The sequence below is a fragment of the Myotis myotis genome, unplaced genomic scaffold, assembly GCF_014108235.1.
Source record: "Myotis myotis isolate mMyoMyo1 unplaced genomic scaffold, mMyoMyo1.p scaffold_m19_p_5, whole genome shotgun sequence".
Lineage (NCBI taxonomy): Eukaryota > Metazoa > Chordata > Mammalia > Chiroptera > Vespertilionidae > Myotis > Myotis myotis.
This window is the reverse complement of record NW_023416357.1, coordinates 107,832,414-107,846,176: the sequence shown is the minus strand read 5'-3', so window position 1 is coordinate 107,846,176 and position 13,763 is coordinate 107,832,414. Positions and strand designations below refer to the sequence as shown.

The 13,763-nt window shown below is 56.1% G+C and overlaps 1 protein-coding gene across 3 annotated transcripts in view; it reads left to right on the top strand.

Annotated features, from left to right (window-relative positions):
• The first annotated feature begins 4,014 nt into the window (after nucleotides 1-4,014).
• SCNN1B (sodium channel epithelial 1 subunit beta) overlaps nucleotides 4,015-13,763 on the top strand; it is a 50,288-nt gene continuing 40,539 nt past the window's right edge. For 2 of the 3 annotated variants that reach the window (XM_036309497.1, XM_036309495.1), the window contains exon 1: nucleotides 4,015-4,149. The gene's annotated coding sequence lies outside the window, so the exon portion shown is untranslated. The remainder of the gene's footprint in view (nucleotides 4,150-13,763) is intronic. The other variant, XM_036309498.1, reaches the window with a different exon arrangement.

Sequence of the window (13,763 nt, the reverse complement as noted above, 5' to 3'; positions counted from 1 at the left end):
TCTGTCTTTCCCTCTCTCTCCTACTCTCTCTGAAAATCAATGGAAACATATCCTCGGGTGAGGAGGAAGAAGAAGGAGGAGGAGGAGGAGGAGGAGGAGGAGGAGGAGGAGGAGGAGGGGGAGGAGGAGGAGGAGGGGAAGAAAAACACAAGGTCAAATTATTTTCCTAGTAATACTAAGGTGCGCATTGCCTCTGCGCCATGTTAACCTCCGCACTGACGGAAGCACTGGTGTGCTGGTAGGTAGAATTGCACAGGCTGGCTTTCCCTTATTTATTCCCACTAAACAACGTGCCTGCCTCTTATGAGGCCAGACATTATGCGAAAACGCTGAACAATGGCATTCTTCCCACTAATTTCTTTTCGTTTGGAACATATTGTCCATAAAGGCATTTTGTTTGTGTTACTATGGAAAGTAATATTTAAATTTCTGATACGCATCAGTCGATGTAACCCACATAAACAAAAACTCTCTGGGGTCTTCAATCCTTTTGTAAAGTGCCAAGGATTCCTAAGCCCAAGAACTTGGAAAACTCGTACATTAGGACAGTCTTCAGAGAAACATACATGGAGTGGAGACAATGGGAGCCATAAGAGCGTATAAAAGTGTGGCGACAACACTGAGTTCAGAGACCACGGCATTTTTCAGAGTTCAATTTTTTAAATACAAAAAAATAATGAAACAATAATCACTCAGAGCCTCACAACCCATAACAAAATGTTAGCATTTTGTAATATTTGCTTTTAGTCTTTTTACAAATTAATGAATTAACTAAACTTTCCAGCTAACATTAGAATCCCTTTGGTCTCCATTCCATTTCCAAACTCTCGGGTCACTATTGTGAATTTCAGTGGTTTTCTTCCTGTATATTTAATTATAATCTTTTTATAGTATATATAATTGTTTTATGTTCTTTACATTTTTACGTGAAATAATTCAGTCTGTACAAATTCATCAGCTGTGTGTGAGGCTCTGGCTGAAGACTGCCGCCAGGGTTCAAATCCCGACTCTGATGCTTCCTAGTTGTGTGACCTTGAGCAAGTTACTCAACCTCTCTGGGCCCCAGTTTCCTCACCAATAAAATAGGGGTGGTCCTGGAACCTACCCCATAGGTTATTCTGAGTTTTAATATAAAGGCCTACAACAGCATTTCAGAGTAAGCACTATAAAAGTTTTCGTTCTCATTATTATTCCAACCTCTTGCTTTTTTCCCTCGTGATTTTGAAGTTTATGAACATCCATATACATAGATGGGGTATGTTTCTTGTTCGGTGCTGCATAGTATTTCACTGAATAACCATTTCACATTTTATTATCCTATATAATAAAAGCCTAATATGCAAATTGCCCCCTCAACCGGGAGTTTTGCAGGGAGTTCGACCACTTGCTATGACGTGCACTGACCACCAGGGGGTGGCACAGAACATGGCGGGTGTTGGTGACATGGCACTGGCAGCGGGCAGCAATGGAAATGCTGCAGGCCCCGATGGGCCTCAATGAGAGCGGGACCGGGGCAGGACGGTGGAGCAGGTGAGTGGGTGGTGCCAGGCCAAGGCGGGTGCAAGCCACTGGTCACCGGGCAGGGGCTGGTTGCCCTGCCGATCCAATCACCCCACCGCCCCCTGGCTCCCAGGCACTGAGGGAGCCAGGCGGGGGCCCGATGCCCTGCCAATTCAATCACAGGGCAACCAGCAGCAGCGGTGGGGGGCAGGGCAATCAGTGGGGCGATACGTCCCTGCAGGTGGCAACCAGTGGCAGCAGTGGCAGGCAGGCAGCCAGGGGAAGGGAGGGAGTACCTGCCAGCAGCCAGCAGCTGCTAAGGAACCTACCAATGCACGAATTTCATGCACTGGGCCTCTAGTTCTCTACTAAAAATAATGACAATTATTACTTGTAGAGGTTTATACATTTACTAGAGACCCGGTACATGAATTTGTGCACAGGTGGGATCCCTCTGGATGGCCTGCAGGGATTGGGCCAAAACCTGCAGTCCAACACCACCTGCAGCTCCTACCTACCACTCCTGCTCATCCTGGCCCCACTGTGCCTGCCACAGGCTCGCGCTCAATCCCAATTGGGAGAGGCTCATGCTGCCACAGCAGCACTCGCCAGCCATGAGCCCTGTGTCTGGCGCCCTCCTGAGGGGAGTGGCCTGCAGGATCAGGCCAAAACTGGTTCTCTGACATCCCCCAAGGGGTCCAGATTGTGAGAGGGCTCAGGCTAGGCTGAGGGACCCCACCGGTGCAAGATTGGGGCCAGGGCGGGACTGTGGGAGGACTCCAGGGCATGTCCAGCCCCGTCTCGCCCAGTCCTGATTGGCCGGACCCCAGCAGCAAGCTAACCTACCGGTCAGAGCATCTGCCCCCCAGTGGTCAATGGTCATCATAGCAATTGGTTGACTAGTCAACTGTCTGCCCCCTGGTGATCAGTGCATGTCATAGGGAGAGGTTGAGCAACCTTAGCATATCATTAGCATATTACGCTTTGATTGGTTGAACAGTTGACTGGTCACCAGATGATCGGAAACTTAGCATATTAGGCTTTTATTATAGACTAGAGGCCCAGCGGGTAGGGTCCCCAGGCCTAGCCTGCGATCAGGGCCTGCTCCTGCCTGCTCGCCAGTCCCCAGTCCCGCCCTGCTGCCACCCACCCCAGTTCCCCGTGGTTCCCTGTTCACCATCGGTGATCGGAGCCTGCGGGCCCGTGGGGAGGGACCGAGAGGTGGTCAATGCATTTCACAGTGGTCAAGCGATCATTATGACATTATGATCGCTGGGCTTTTATTATATAGGATGATGATAGTGTCAAATAGTGACTGATGTTCTCCAGCAGGGCCCAGCCTCCCGCAGGCTCAGTGTCTGTGTGGTAGGCAGAAGAATGACACCCCCAATGCCAGGCCTGTGGACACATTAAGGGGAACTAAGATTGCAGGTGGAAGTCAGGTTGGTTATCCCTTAACCTAGACATGGAGAGGTGATCTGGGTGATCTGGGTAAGCCAAACGCAATCAGAGGGTCTTTATAAGTGGAAGAGGGAGGCAGAAGAGAGAGGAGCAGAGAGAGAGAAGCAGAGAGGTGGCAGGTGAGAAGGACTTGACCGGACATTGCTTGCTCTTACGAAGGGGCCACAAGCCAGGGAGTGCAGGCAGGATCCCACAGCTGGGAGGGCGAGGAGCAGGGCCTCGGGAGGAGGGAGGAGCCGGTGCTTCCTCCTACTTCTTGGTTCTGGGGTGTCCGCCTTCTGGTCTCCCGAACAGGAGATAGTAAATGTGGGTGAAGCCAGTACGTTGTGGTCGTTTGTTACAGCAACAGTGAGAAGGAGTGTCTCAGTGGCAGGATGGAGAAGGCTGACAGCTGGGGTTTTTCGTGCACAAGGGACATGAAAACCCACGTGTGACAGATATTGGCAAGAAAGTGGCTGAAAGGACCGTTGGGACCTTGAGCTGATGAAGCGAAGAGAGGGAAGGGAGCCGTGAGACAGAGGGGAGGGGGCCGGCAGCAGGGGCTAAGGTGGGGCTCTGGAGGGCCCGGGCTGAGTTCCTAACACAGAGGTGGGGCTTTGGGGATGACGAGGTCTGAGGGTGACTTGGAGGGGCGGCCGAGGCAGAGGGAAGGAGGTCATGGGAAAGCAGAGGTGAGCCAACTCAGGGGTGCGGGGAGACACAGGGACACTTCTGGGGAGTCAGCTGCAGGCGCCGGTTCCCGAGGCACCAGGCAGTGTGACGGCGCGCGGTCGCACAGGGGTGCGCCTCCCGGCACGCTGGGGGTTGGAGCGCCGCAGGCGGCTGTGATGAGCCTCAGGGGACTGTGGGACCGGGTCTCTGGGGACGCGCGGGGGAGGGACTCTGTGTGCATCGCTGTGGCACGCGTGGGTGTCCGGCTGCGGAGGCAGAATGGATGTGTGCGCTGCGCGTACGGGGCGGGTGTGGGGTGTGCGTGGATGTGGACGGAGCTTCGTGGGAGGGAGGGAGGGAGGGGGAAAGAGGGCCCGCGGGAGGCGGCCGGGAGGCGGGCCGGTGCGGGTGGCCGGGCCTGGGCGCCGCCAAGCTCCGCCCGCGGGCGCTCCCGGCTTCCCCGCCCCGCGCCTGCCCTGCGCCGGTCCCGGCGCTCCAGCCCCACTCCGCCGCCGCCAGCCGCCACGAGGCCGACAGGTAGGACAGCGCCCCCCCCCCCCCCATCCTCCCCGCGCCCTCCGCGCTCCCGGCGGAAGTTTCTCAGCCCGGGCGCCGGGGCACTGGGGACCCCGCCTCGGGGCAGGGGACCCTGCGGGCTGAGACGAGCCCCGCGAGTGCGCGGCGCGGGGCGCGTGGTTCAGGAGAGTGACCAGGCGACACCGGGGCACGGACCGGCGCGGCAGAGCGCGGATGTGTGGGGTGACGCGCGGATGTGTGGGGGTGAGCGGCTCGCCTTCTTGGCCGCGGTCCCGGGGAGCGCTGCGCGGCGGAGGGCGGAGGGCAGGGCGGGGGCGGAGGGGGAGACCCGCGGGACCCCACTGCCCAGCTTTGAACCTGGAAACCCCCGAGCCCGCCAGCGAGCGGCTGGGAGCGGGTGTGCTCTCCCGGTGCCGGGAGGGCTGGACGGAGGCGGGGTCTGTCCAGAGCGCCACATCGCTGTGACTTGGGGGCCGGGGAGAAGTTGGGAACAGAGGGTACGCAGGTGGAGCGGGGACCTTCCCCTGTGGCGCAGCGGGAAACTGAGGCACGGAGAAGTGCAGGGAAGACGCAGAACTTCTGCCGTCGGTAGGAAGCTTCGCAGCACCCCACTCCATCCCTGCCAAGGAGCCCTCAGGCGGGGGACTGCGTGAAGGCGCCCCCAGATCTAGGCATCCTGTGTCCCAGCCTTCCAACCGACTGTGTCCACTAGGAATGCCTGGCTCCAGCCTCCTCCTTTATCTGTAACCTGCCACCCCCTGCCCCCTTTGCCACCCCTGCCACCCCCTGCCCCCCTTTGCCACCCCTCCCCCCTGCCCCCGCCCCCTCCCCCCTGCCCCCGAGGGGAGCAGCTCCAGGACTTGGTGTGTGAGCTGCGCGGTGTGTGGGCGGCCGTGCGATCACCCACAGCACTTGGCGACTGTGCTTCCCCGTCTTCCCTGTAATCGCTGCTGCGCCGATCTGGCTTATTTATCTCAACCTGCAGAGGCTTCCACCTGCTCTGCGTCCTGGTGGGCGTTTAGGTCACAAAAATGGAGGGACTGGTTTTTATTTTATTTTTATTTCAGCCTTTTGTATAAATGATACCTCTGGGTTGAATCAGAGTTCTTTGCTCTTTGTCCTAAACTAACTTCACAGGATCTGAATTTGGGGTTCAAAGTCTCCTCATCTCATTGCACACACACATGATTGCACACATGCATGTGTGCGCACCTGGCCTACACACATACGCATGCACATGTTCATACATGTGTGCACTGCACATGCACAGGTGCACATATGTACACCTGTCTAGCTGTGGACAAGGACACCCCTCCCGCTGTGGCCCCTGCTGAGCCCGAAGACCTGAGACAGCCAGGCCACAAGCTCTGCCTGTCCGGGCCCCAGTGGGCAGTCCCCATAGGGGTGGGTCCAGGGCTTCTCCTTAGATGCTCCCGTGTCGCCCCCACTCTCCAATGGCAGACAGAGGAGTTCGGCACGGTGGCCACAGACAGGCGTGTCCAGGTCCTGCTGGTGTACCACAGACCTGCCGGTCCAGGCTGTGAGGAGGGCCTGATGCCCTGGAGTGGGTGCACCAGACATGGGCTGGCATGACAGCCGGAGAGAAAAGCTGCAATCAGAGATGCTTGGATCACAATCCCAGCCCTGCCCCGCCCCTCCCCAGGTGGGGCAATTCCCTTCCCTGCCTCAGCCCCAGCTGTCTCATCTGTGACGCGGGTGGCGACACGGGAACTGTGGCGGGGTCTACGGGAGGAAGAAGCACAGTGTGCAGAGCACTGTGGGCGCTCGGCGAGCAGGAAACCTCGGCCTGGGCAGGGCCGGCCCAGAGATGGCCCCGGGGTGGTGACGCGCAGAGCCAGTATGTGGGGCCTCGTCCACACGGGGCAGGCAGGGAATCCTGAGAGCTGAGTGGCCCTGAGGGTGAGGTTTGGCTTGTGGAGAGCCCAGCCTGGCTCCGTGCAGTCCAGAAGCGTCAGGGCACCTACCATAGGTCCGCGCTGAGCGAGGCTGCAGAGACACAGCCGGGGTCCTGCCTGTGAGATGCAGGAAATGGTAGACGTCTCAAAGGAGACCTGTGGGGAGCTTTTATGAGGCCTATGTTCCTTTAAAAACTTTTGCTTACTCCCAAGATTTTAAAAAGTGGGAGATGTCACATAAAACTCCGTGTTTCTGGATCCTCTTGAGAAAAGAGAATCAGAAAAGCTGACAACTCCAGGCCCCACATGTGGCTTCCCCTTTGGATGGGCAGGCGCCCTCCAGGGTGCCCTCGTCCCCAGGGGCCCGCCCCTCATTCTTAAAGAGCAGCACAGTGTGAAAGTCAGCACCCTGACCACCGCCAGCTCTGCACCCCAGCTCTGGCACACAGTTGTGTGGTCTCAGGCAAATTACTCAGCATTTTTGTGACTCCGTTTCCTTGTATGTAAAATATGGGTAATAAGGAGCATGTCTCAAGGGCTTATTCTAGGCATTATGTCAGTCAGCAACCCAGCCCTCTGAGAGGGTGCCCGGTGCATGGGCCGCGCTCAGTGCGGGCCTGGTGTAAGAATGGTAGTGCTGGCTGCCTGATCATGTGTTCTCCGAATTGTGCTCCACATAAAATGCTGTGGAAACACAAGTAAAGGAAGAAAGAGGGGAGGGAGGGAAAGTAACACTTTGAGCTCCTTCTTCAAATCGGAGGCTGCAATCCTCGATCTTTTTCTGCCCAAGGACAGGAAGAGGACATTTCAAGGAAAGCTACAAAGAGGAGGGACTTCTAAAGTGGGTTTTGAAGGGTGAATATGAGTTTCTGTGGAGCAGTAGAATGAAAATGGCATTTGCACCCAGAAATAACCTTTACAAAGGCCTGGAGGCATGGCCAGGACACGCATGTTTAGGGGTGCCAAGCAGCCCAGTGCAGCGGTGAGGTGAAGTACCCAGTGTGTAGGGAGAGGCAGGAAGACGCGTCTGGGCAGACAGAGAGGGGCTGAAATCATGATGGGCTTCTGGCAGGAAAAGGGATGCACAGCCGGCCGACGACGCACAGCGGTTGAGCATTGACCTATGAATCAGGACACGGTTGGATTCCGGTCAAGGGCACATGCCTGGGTTTTGGGCTCAATTCCCAGTGTGAAGCGTGCAGGAGGCAGCCGATGGATGATTCTCATCATTGATGCTTCTCTCTCCCTCGCCCTCGCCCTTCCTCTCTGAAATAAAAAGGGGGTGCACATTCTTGTGCACTTCTTGTGTGCAGGCGCTCATATCACCACCCCTGCGACCTCAGATGCCCCTGGAATCGGGTTTTGTGATCCCCAATTTCGAGTTAGACGAAGGCTCAGGGAGGGTGAGTTGCTTGCCCAAGAGCCCACACAGTGGGTCAGTGGCAGAGCTGGGGTCAGACCCCAGACCTGTGTGATTCTAAAGGCTGGGCCCCCTCTCTGAACCTCCGTTTTCTCAGTGTAAAGTGGAGACAGGGCCAGTGGAACCGCCTGAGAGGTGGGCTGTGAGCACCAGATGCGTGAATGAAGCGCACAGCCCCTGGCACGTAGTGGTTGCTGTGGTGATTTTGATTGGAATGAGGCCCCTCAGCCTCTCACACCTCTGCCCAGCCTCAGACGGGGGAGGGGCAGGGGTCTCTGAAGGTGGCCCCTGGGTCAGCAGCCTCAGCGTCCATCACCTGTCACCCTGAGCTTGTTAGAAATGCAGGTCTCAGACACGCAGAGGCGTGGGGATGGGCCCAGCAACCTGCCCTGGGACCTGCCCTCCAGGTGGGTCTCGTGCTCCCTGACATTGCAGTCACTGGCCTAGAGGAGGACTTCACTTGCGATCTCCGGCCCGCATCCACCGCCCTAGAAGGGTGAGTGGATGGGAGAATTCTGTGCTCAGCCAAGCCCCCTGCTCCGGAGGCTGCACGGGACCGTTTCGTACAGACGGAAGGTCGCGGGCCGCGGGGTCCGGTGGTCATCCTTTAGGAGTTGCTCTCCTTCCTACTCCTGCAGCCCCAGTTCGCCCATCTTGAGATTTCTGAGGACTCATCGCCCTGCGAAAAGCTTGTTATTGGGGCTGTCCGGCTGGGGCTTTGGGGCGGCCTCTTCTCCCCTGACTCCCATGGGGATGCGTGTCCAGGCCAGTCCTGGGCAGGGGGTGCGCCCGTGGCTCTGTACTGAGGACACTGAGGAGGTCCCGGGTCAAGTGCGAGGAGGCGCGTCCGGCTGGGACAGTCGCAGCTGCCAGAGGACCTCCAGGGAGAAGCAGGCCGCTCAGAGCTGTCGGGAGCGAGGAGCTGCACAGCCCCACGGGGAGGTGCACGGTCAAAGTCGCTAGTCTGCCAACATGAAAGTGAATGTTTTCTGCACAACCAAAACCAAAAGCACCCATAAACCCAGGCACATCAAAGGAATCCAAATATTTGCCACCTTTACGACAAAGAGTTAATGCCATGGGTAAAGACCAGCCACCCCATCCGAAAGAGAAGAAGAGAGTAATGGAAAGGATTTGGCTGTTCACTTAGAAAGAAGACAAACTGAATACAAACGGATGAAAACAAGCTCGGACCACATGGAACTGTCTCCCGCCGCCAGGGCACAGGCGGCCGTGCGGGGAAGCCAGGCTCCAGCCCTGCGGCGGGAGCACCAACCGGGCAACCTCGGGGCGTCCTCGGGGCACTGCCCTTCCACCTCCAGGGCTGAGCACAGCGCGCCAGGACCAGGTGGCACGTACATAAGAGCAAGCAATGACACGCTGACCACACGTCCACCAGAAGGACCGGCACTGTGGGCACAGCCGCGCCGGAGAAGGCGACGCGGCCCCTTGCAGGAGAGCAGCGGCTCTGAAGAACAGATGTGAAATCCTCTCCCAGCTGTGCTGTCTGCCGTGTGTGTGTGTGTGTGTGTGTGTGTGTGTGTGTGTGGAAAAGGGCCTCCACAGGCATGTATAATGTATACATTTATGTGTGCACATTAGAAGCTGGGGGACAGCCTGGAAGCTGCTGAGAGTGGTTGACTTTGGGGAGGGAAGTTAATGACCTTAAGTGAAAAGGAGGGTTGCTTTTCACTGCATGCAGCTGGGTGCTCTTTCGGTATTTTTCATCCACATGTTTATTATGTTACAGTTACATCTTCTAGCCACACACGTCTTCTTTCGCTTTATTCAAGACAATCATAAAGTTAGAGGTAAGATCACCACCCAAGTTACATATTATGTTTTCAAATATAAAAATGAACTAGATTTTTTAAAAGGAAGGCACAAAAGAACAAATATTTTGTGATGCCACTTACATGAGGGACCTAGACGAGGCAGATTCAGAGAAACGGTGGAATAGAGGTGACCAGGGGCCGGCGAAGGGGGCATCGGGGGCTCGTGTTTAATGGGTGCGGCGTTTCATTGTGTCGGGGAAGGTGAAGTTCTGGAGATGGGTGGCGGTGATGGTTGCACAACAATGTGAATGCACTTAATACCACTGAAAAGTACACTTAAAAATGGTTTAAGTGGTAAATGTTTTGTTGTATATTTTGCCACAATGGAAACATTTAGGGATGATAAAACAAAAAAGTAGGGGCTGTGATACAGATTGTCTGGTCTGGTCCTGGGCCCTGCCACTTCCCAGCTGTGTGTGCTTTTGAGCAAGTGTGCGCCGTTCTCTAAGCCTGTCTTCCCCCTGCAGGTGGGGCTGGGAGAGACGCCTGGCTCACGGCATCCTGCGAGGGTTCCGCAGCTTGGTCCATGCGAAGCCCTTGCTCTGCGTCCTGGGACTGTTCTAAGAGTCGGGATTAGGGGAGGGGGGAGGCTGGAATAGCCGCAGGACCAAATGTTAAGACCAGCAGATTCAGGTGGGGCAGGTGTCAAGGGAGTTTGTAAATGCATCATCTGTATTTTTATATCACTTTGTATCTGCAAAATTAAAACACTGTGTGTTTCCATAATGTAAATTACAAAATGTAGTGTCAGACAAAAATTTCTTGGCTGTTGGGAATACACAAAAGGTGTGGCAATTCTTAACCTGGAGCCTGCTATCCTACAGGGCGATTGAATCCTGGCGGTCGCTTAGCTCTGTGACCGCAGGCAAATTACTTAACCTCTCCGTGCTTGTTGTTTCTTTCATCTGTAAACTCGAGATGATACGAATTCTCACCTCATTAGGGGTGTTATAAAATGTGTCAAGTGCTTAGAACAGTGCCTGGCACACAGTAAGTCCTGAATAAATGTTTGTTAAATTAACTTGAAATAAGCCTGAAAGTCTTAACAATTTTGTTTTTTAAAAAGGAATTTCTTTCTTACCGTAAGGAAAACAAGACATAGTCATGGGGCCGAGCTGAACCTGGAGGCGTTCCCTGGGGAGGTGGTTTGGGGAGGCTGAAGTAAGGTAAGGGGCGCCCTGGTGATAGGGGCACTAAGAGATGGAGGCTCTGAGGGGTTCATGGGCTTGTGAGTCATATTGTGATAACTCACACAGTTATAACAATAGAATGTGAATTCAGCCCCCACTTCCTCCACCCCCGTGCCTCCCTAACTGAGGGTTTGGAGGCTGGGGCCTTGGGGGCCCTGAATTGCAGACCCCCCAGGACATCAGGCAGCCCCCTTGCTCCTGATGGTCAGGGACTCACTCCCAGCCGAGGTCTGGAAGGAGGGCTACGGTCCAGGCCGTCAGCGGCACCCTCCTCCAAGAGCTGTCTGATCTGGCTCCATCAGGGTCTGAGCAGGGGCTGGGCTGCAACCGCCCCAAACAAGCTCCTCTCGCCCCAAGTTGATTCCTGAAATTCTGCTGTGGCTCTCCCACCTCTGGCCGAGGACTTTGTTGATTTTCCTGGTTGAGAGCGCCACCCCCGGCTTAGGAGGGATCACCTTTCTCCGAAGTTTGCCTGGGAGTGAGAATTTGGATGGACGTTTCGGGGAAGCTGGTCAGTGAAAGAGGCCCCAGGAACCTTCAGGGCCTGAGGCTGTGCACCTGAAGTTCCCTTGAAGGACTGTTTTGACATTGGGGGGTGGGGGGTGGGGGGGTGAAATGTTTAGAAGTGTGCCTGGCACAGGGCCTGTGCTCCTTAATGGAAGAAGGGGCCATTTATTGGGCCAGGGGGTCTCTGGGGAAACAATTCTGGTCCCCAAAGAACTACTGCCAAGGTGAGGGGTTTTATTAGTAATCCCGATTCCATAATTTTCCTCGACAGGTGATTTGCGTTAACAATTAAGAGTTTGGGAGTCAGACAGGTTGGAGTTGGAGCTCAGCTCTGTGTGACTGACAGGGACGCTGAACCTCTGAGCCCCAACTGTGGACTGGGGACAGTGCCAGTGCCTCCCTCGGGGGCCTGGTGAGGTATCAGCAAGCTCAGGGCACAGCAACTCATGGCCGGCAGGTAACTCACCCCCAGTCCCTGGCCCCCCTCCTCACTGCTCTGATTAACTGCGGAATGTTCTTGCCTGCTGGGGGAAAGGATGAGGATGGGGCGTGGGAGGGAGCCCGGGCTGGAAAGACACCATCACCTCCACCTGTAGAGTTCAGGGCAAGTTGGAAAATCGCAGTCAGGGCCTGGCGCGTGTCCAGGGCGGTGATGGTCAGGCAAGTGGAGAGCGCACTGGTTTGCACCTTGCTGCCTGTTGGAGCAGAAGCCCGCCCAACCCCTCCAACACCAGATGACAGATGATACCCTGGCCAGGGGATGACGGGCATTAAGCACAGAAGGCAAAACCTGGGGGGGCCTGGGCACACTCCCCAGCAGTAGGGTTACTTAGGGAGTTTCCCAGAGGCTGCGGCTCCAGTTCCCAGGAAGGGAAACTGCTAGAGGCGGACTCTTCTGCTGCGCTCACTGCTTCACTCTGCAGCCCCACCACCTCCCAGCAACGCTGAGCGAATCTTTGTTGTATGAGTGAGTGAGTGAGTGAGTGAGTGAGTGAGTGAATGAATGATGGATGGATGGATGAGTGCCAGAAGAGGGCTGGGCGCTGAGACACAGTGGTGAGCCAGCCACAGCGCTCAGCGCCGACCCTGAGACCCACTCTCCACCCCCGTTCCACTCCTGAATGCCCACTGGGCCCCCAGGGGTCCTGGCCTGAGGTGGGGAGCTGTGTCCTGTTGAACCTTAGGGTCAGTTGGCTACACTGAAGGCCTCTCGCTGCCACAGCGCGTTCCTTCGAGGAGGTGTGGCTACTGCCTGCTGCTTTGTTTGCTCACACACAGCGATGCGTGTCCTCGGTTTCTCTCAGCAAATAAATGCTGACGGGCCGCGGCTTTCTCCTTCGCAGTAATAATAACAACAATAACCATCAGCGGCCTGGCAGGCAGATGTGCTATTGCATGGGATTCTTCCTGCAATCCTGAAGGCTGGCTACAAACACTCTCCCCAGCTCACAGCGGAGAAAGCGCGCGCTCCCCGAGGTCTGTCTCCCTCCCACAGTCCCGTGGAACAGCTGTGCATTGTCTGCATTTTGCGGATGAGAGCCGGGCTCAGCGGGGGTAAGCAGCTTGCCCCGGGCACACGTTCTAACCCACGCAGTCCGACCCGAGCCCACTCTGCTCCCGCCACTCCCTGCGGGGGTCATCTGAAAGGGGCCGAGAGAGGAGTGGGGAGTTTCGCTCCGTGACAGGGCTCTCGGAGGCCTGGGCTCCCCTGTAAGGTGCCAGCCGGTCACTCCCTCCGATGTGAAGACCCTAATCGTACAGGATAGGACAGGGCCCAGCTTGCATGTGGCTGTGGGCAGAGCCTTTCACCTTCTGAGACCAGATTCCCAGCCTCCACATCTCCCTGAGGCTGGGAGCAGGCCATCCACAGAGCCTGGGCCCGTGGCTGCGGTCCAAGGCTGGGGCCGAGGCTGGGTCCAAAGCTGGCAGGAAATGGAGACTTAGCCGAAAGCAGGAGGAGTCAAAGGAGAAAAACACCATCCTTTCCCTTCCTTGTCTCTGATCCACACTTTCACTCCGTGTTTAAACAGGAAGGTTTATTTAACAAACTCCAAGGCAGTGGAACCCCCTCTGGAGGTCTAGGGCACGGGGAGCCCAGCTGAGCCAACCCTAATGGAGTCCTTACTATAGAGCAGGCATGGTGAGCAATGCTTTGCCTGAGTAATCTCATTTAATCTGCACAATAACCCTGTCAAGTAGGTACATGACCGGCATCATTACCATCATTATCACCATCACCATCATCACTGCCATCCCACCACCCCCATCATCCCCAGCAGCAATATCATGGACACCCACGTGACTTCCCAGACCCAAGGTCCAACCAGCAGATGGAAAAACAGACCCAGAAAACATGGCACCGCCATCTGCTAAGGGTTTGGGCTCTAAAGTCTGAAAGACCCAAATTTGATTCTCAGTTCTGGCACTTTCTAGCTGTGTGACTTTGGGCGAGTGGCATAACTTCTCTGACCCTCAGAGCCCTTGTCTGTAAAATGGGGCTGATCACAGTTCCTGCCTCAGAGGGTGACGATGAGGGTCACGTGAGCAGGTGCATATAAAGCCCTGGGCCTGGCTCAAATCGTAAAAGCAGAACAAACACAAGGGAGCAGTCTGGCAAGGGGAGCGGCAGTGAAGGGGGGCGCTCGGGGCATTTGGTTGGGCGCTGCCGGCAGCTCTGAATGTCGAGGGGCAGGTACAGAACAGCACTGAGGGCCGGCACAGAGCGCCTGGCAGCAGGACTGGGGAG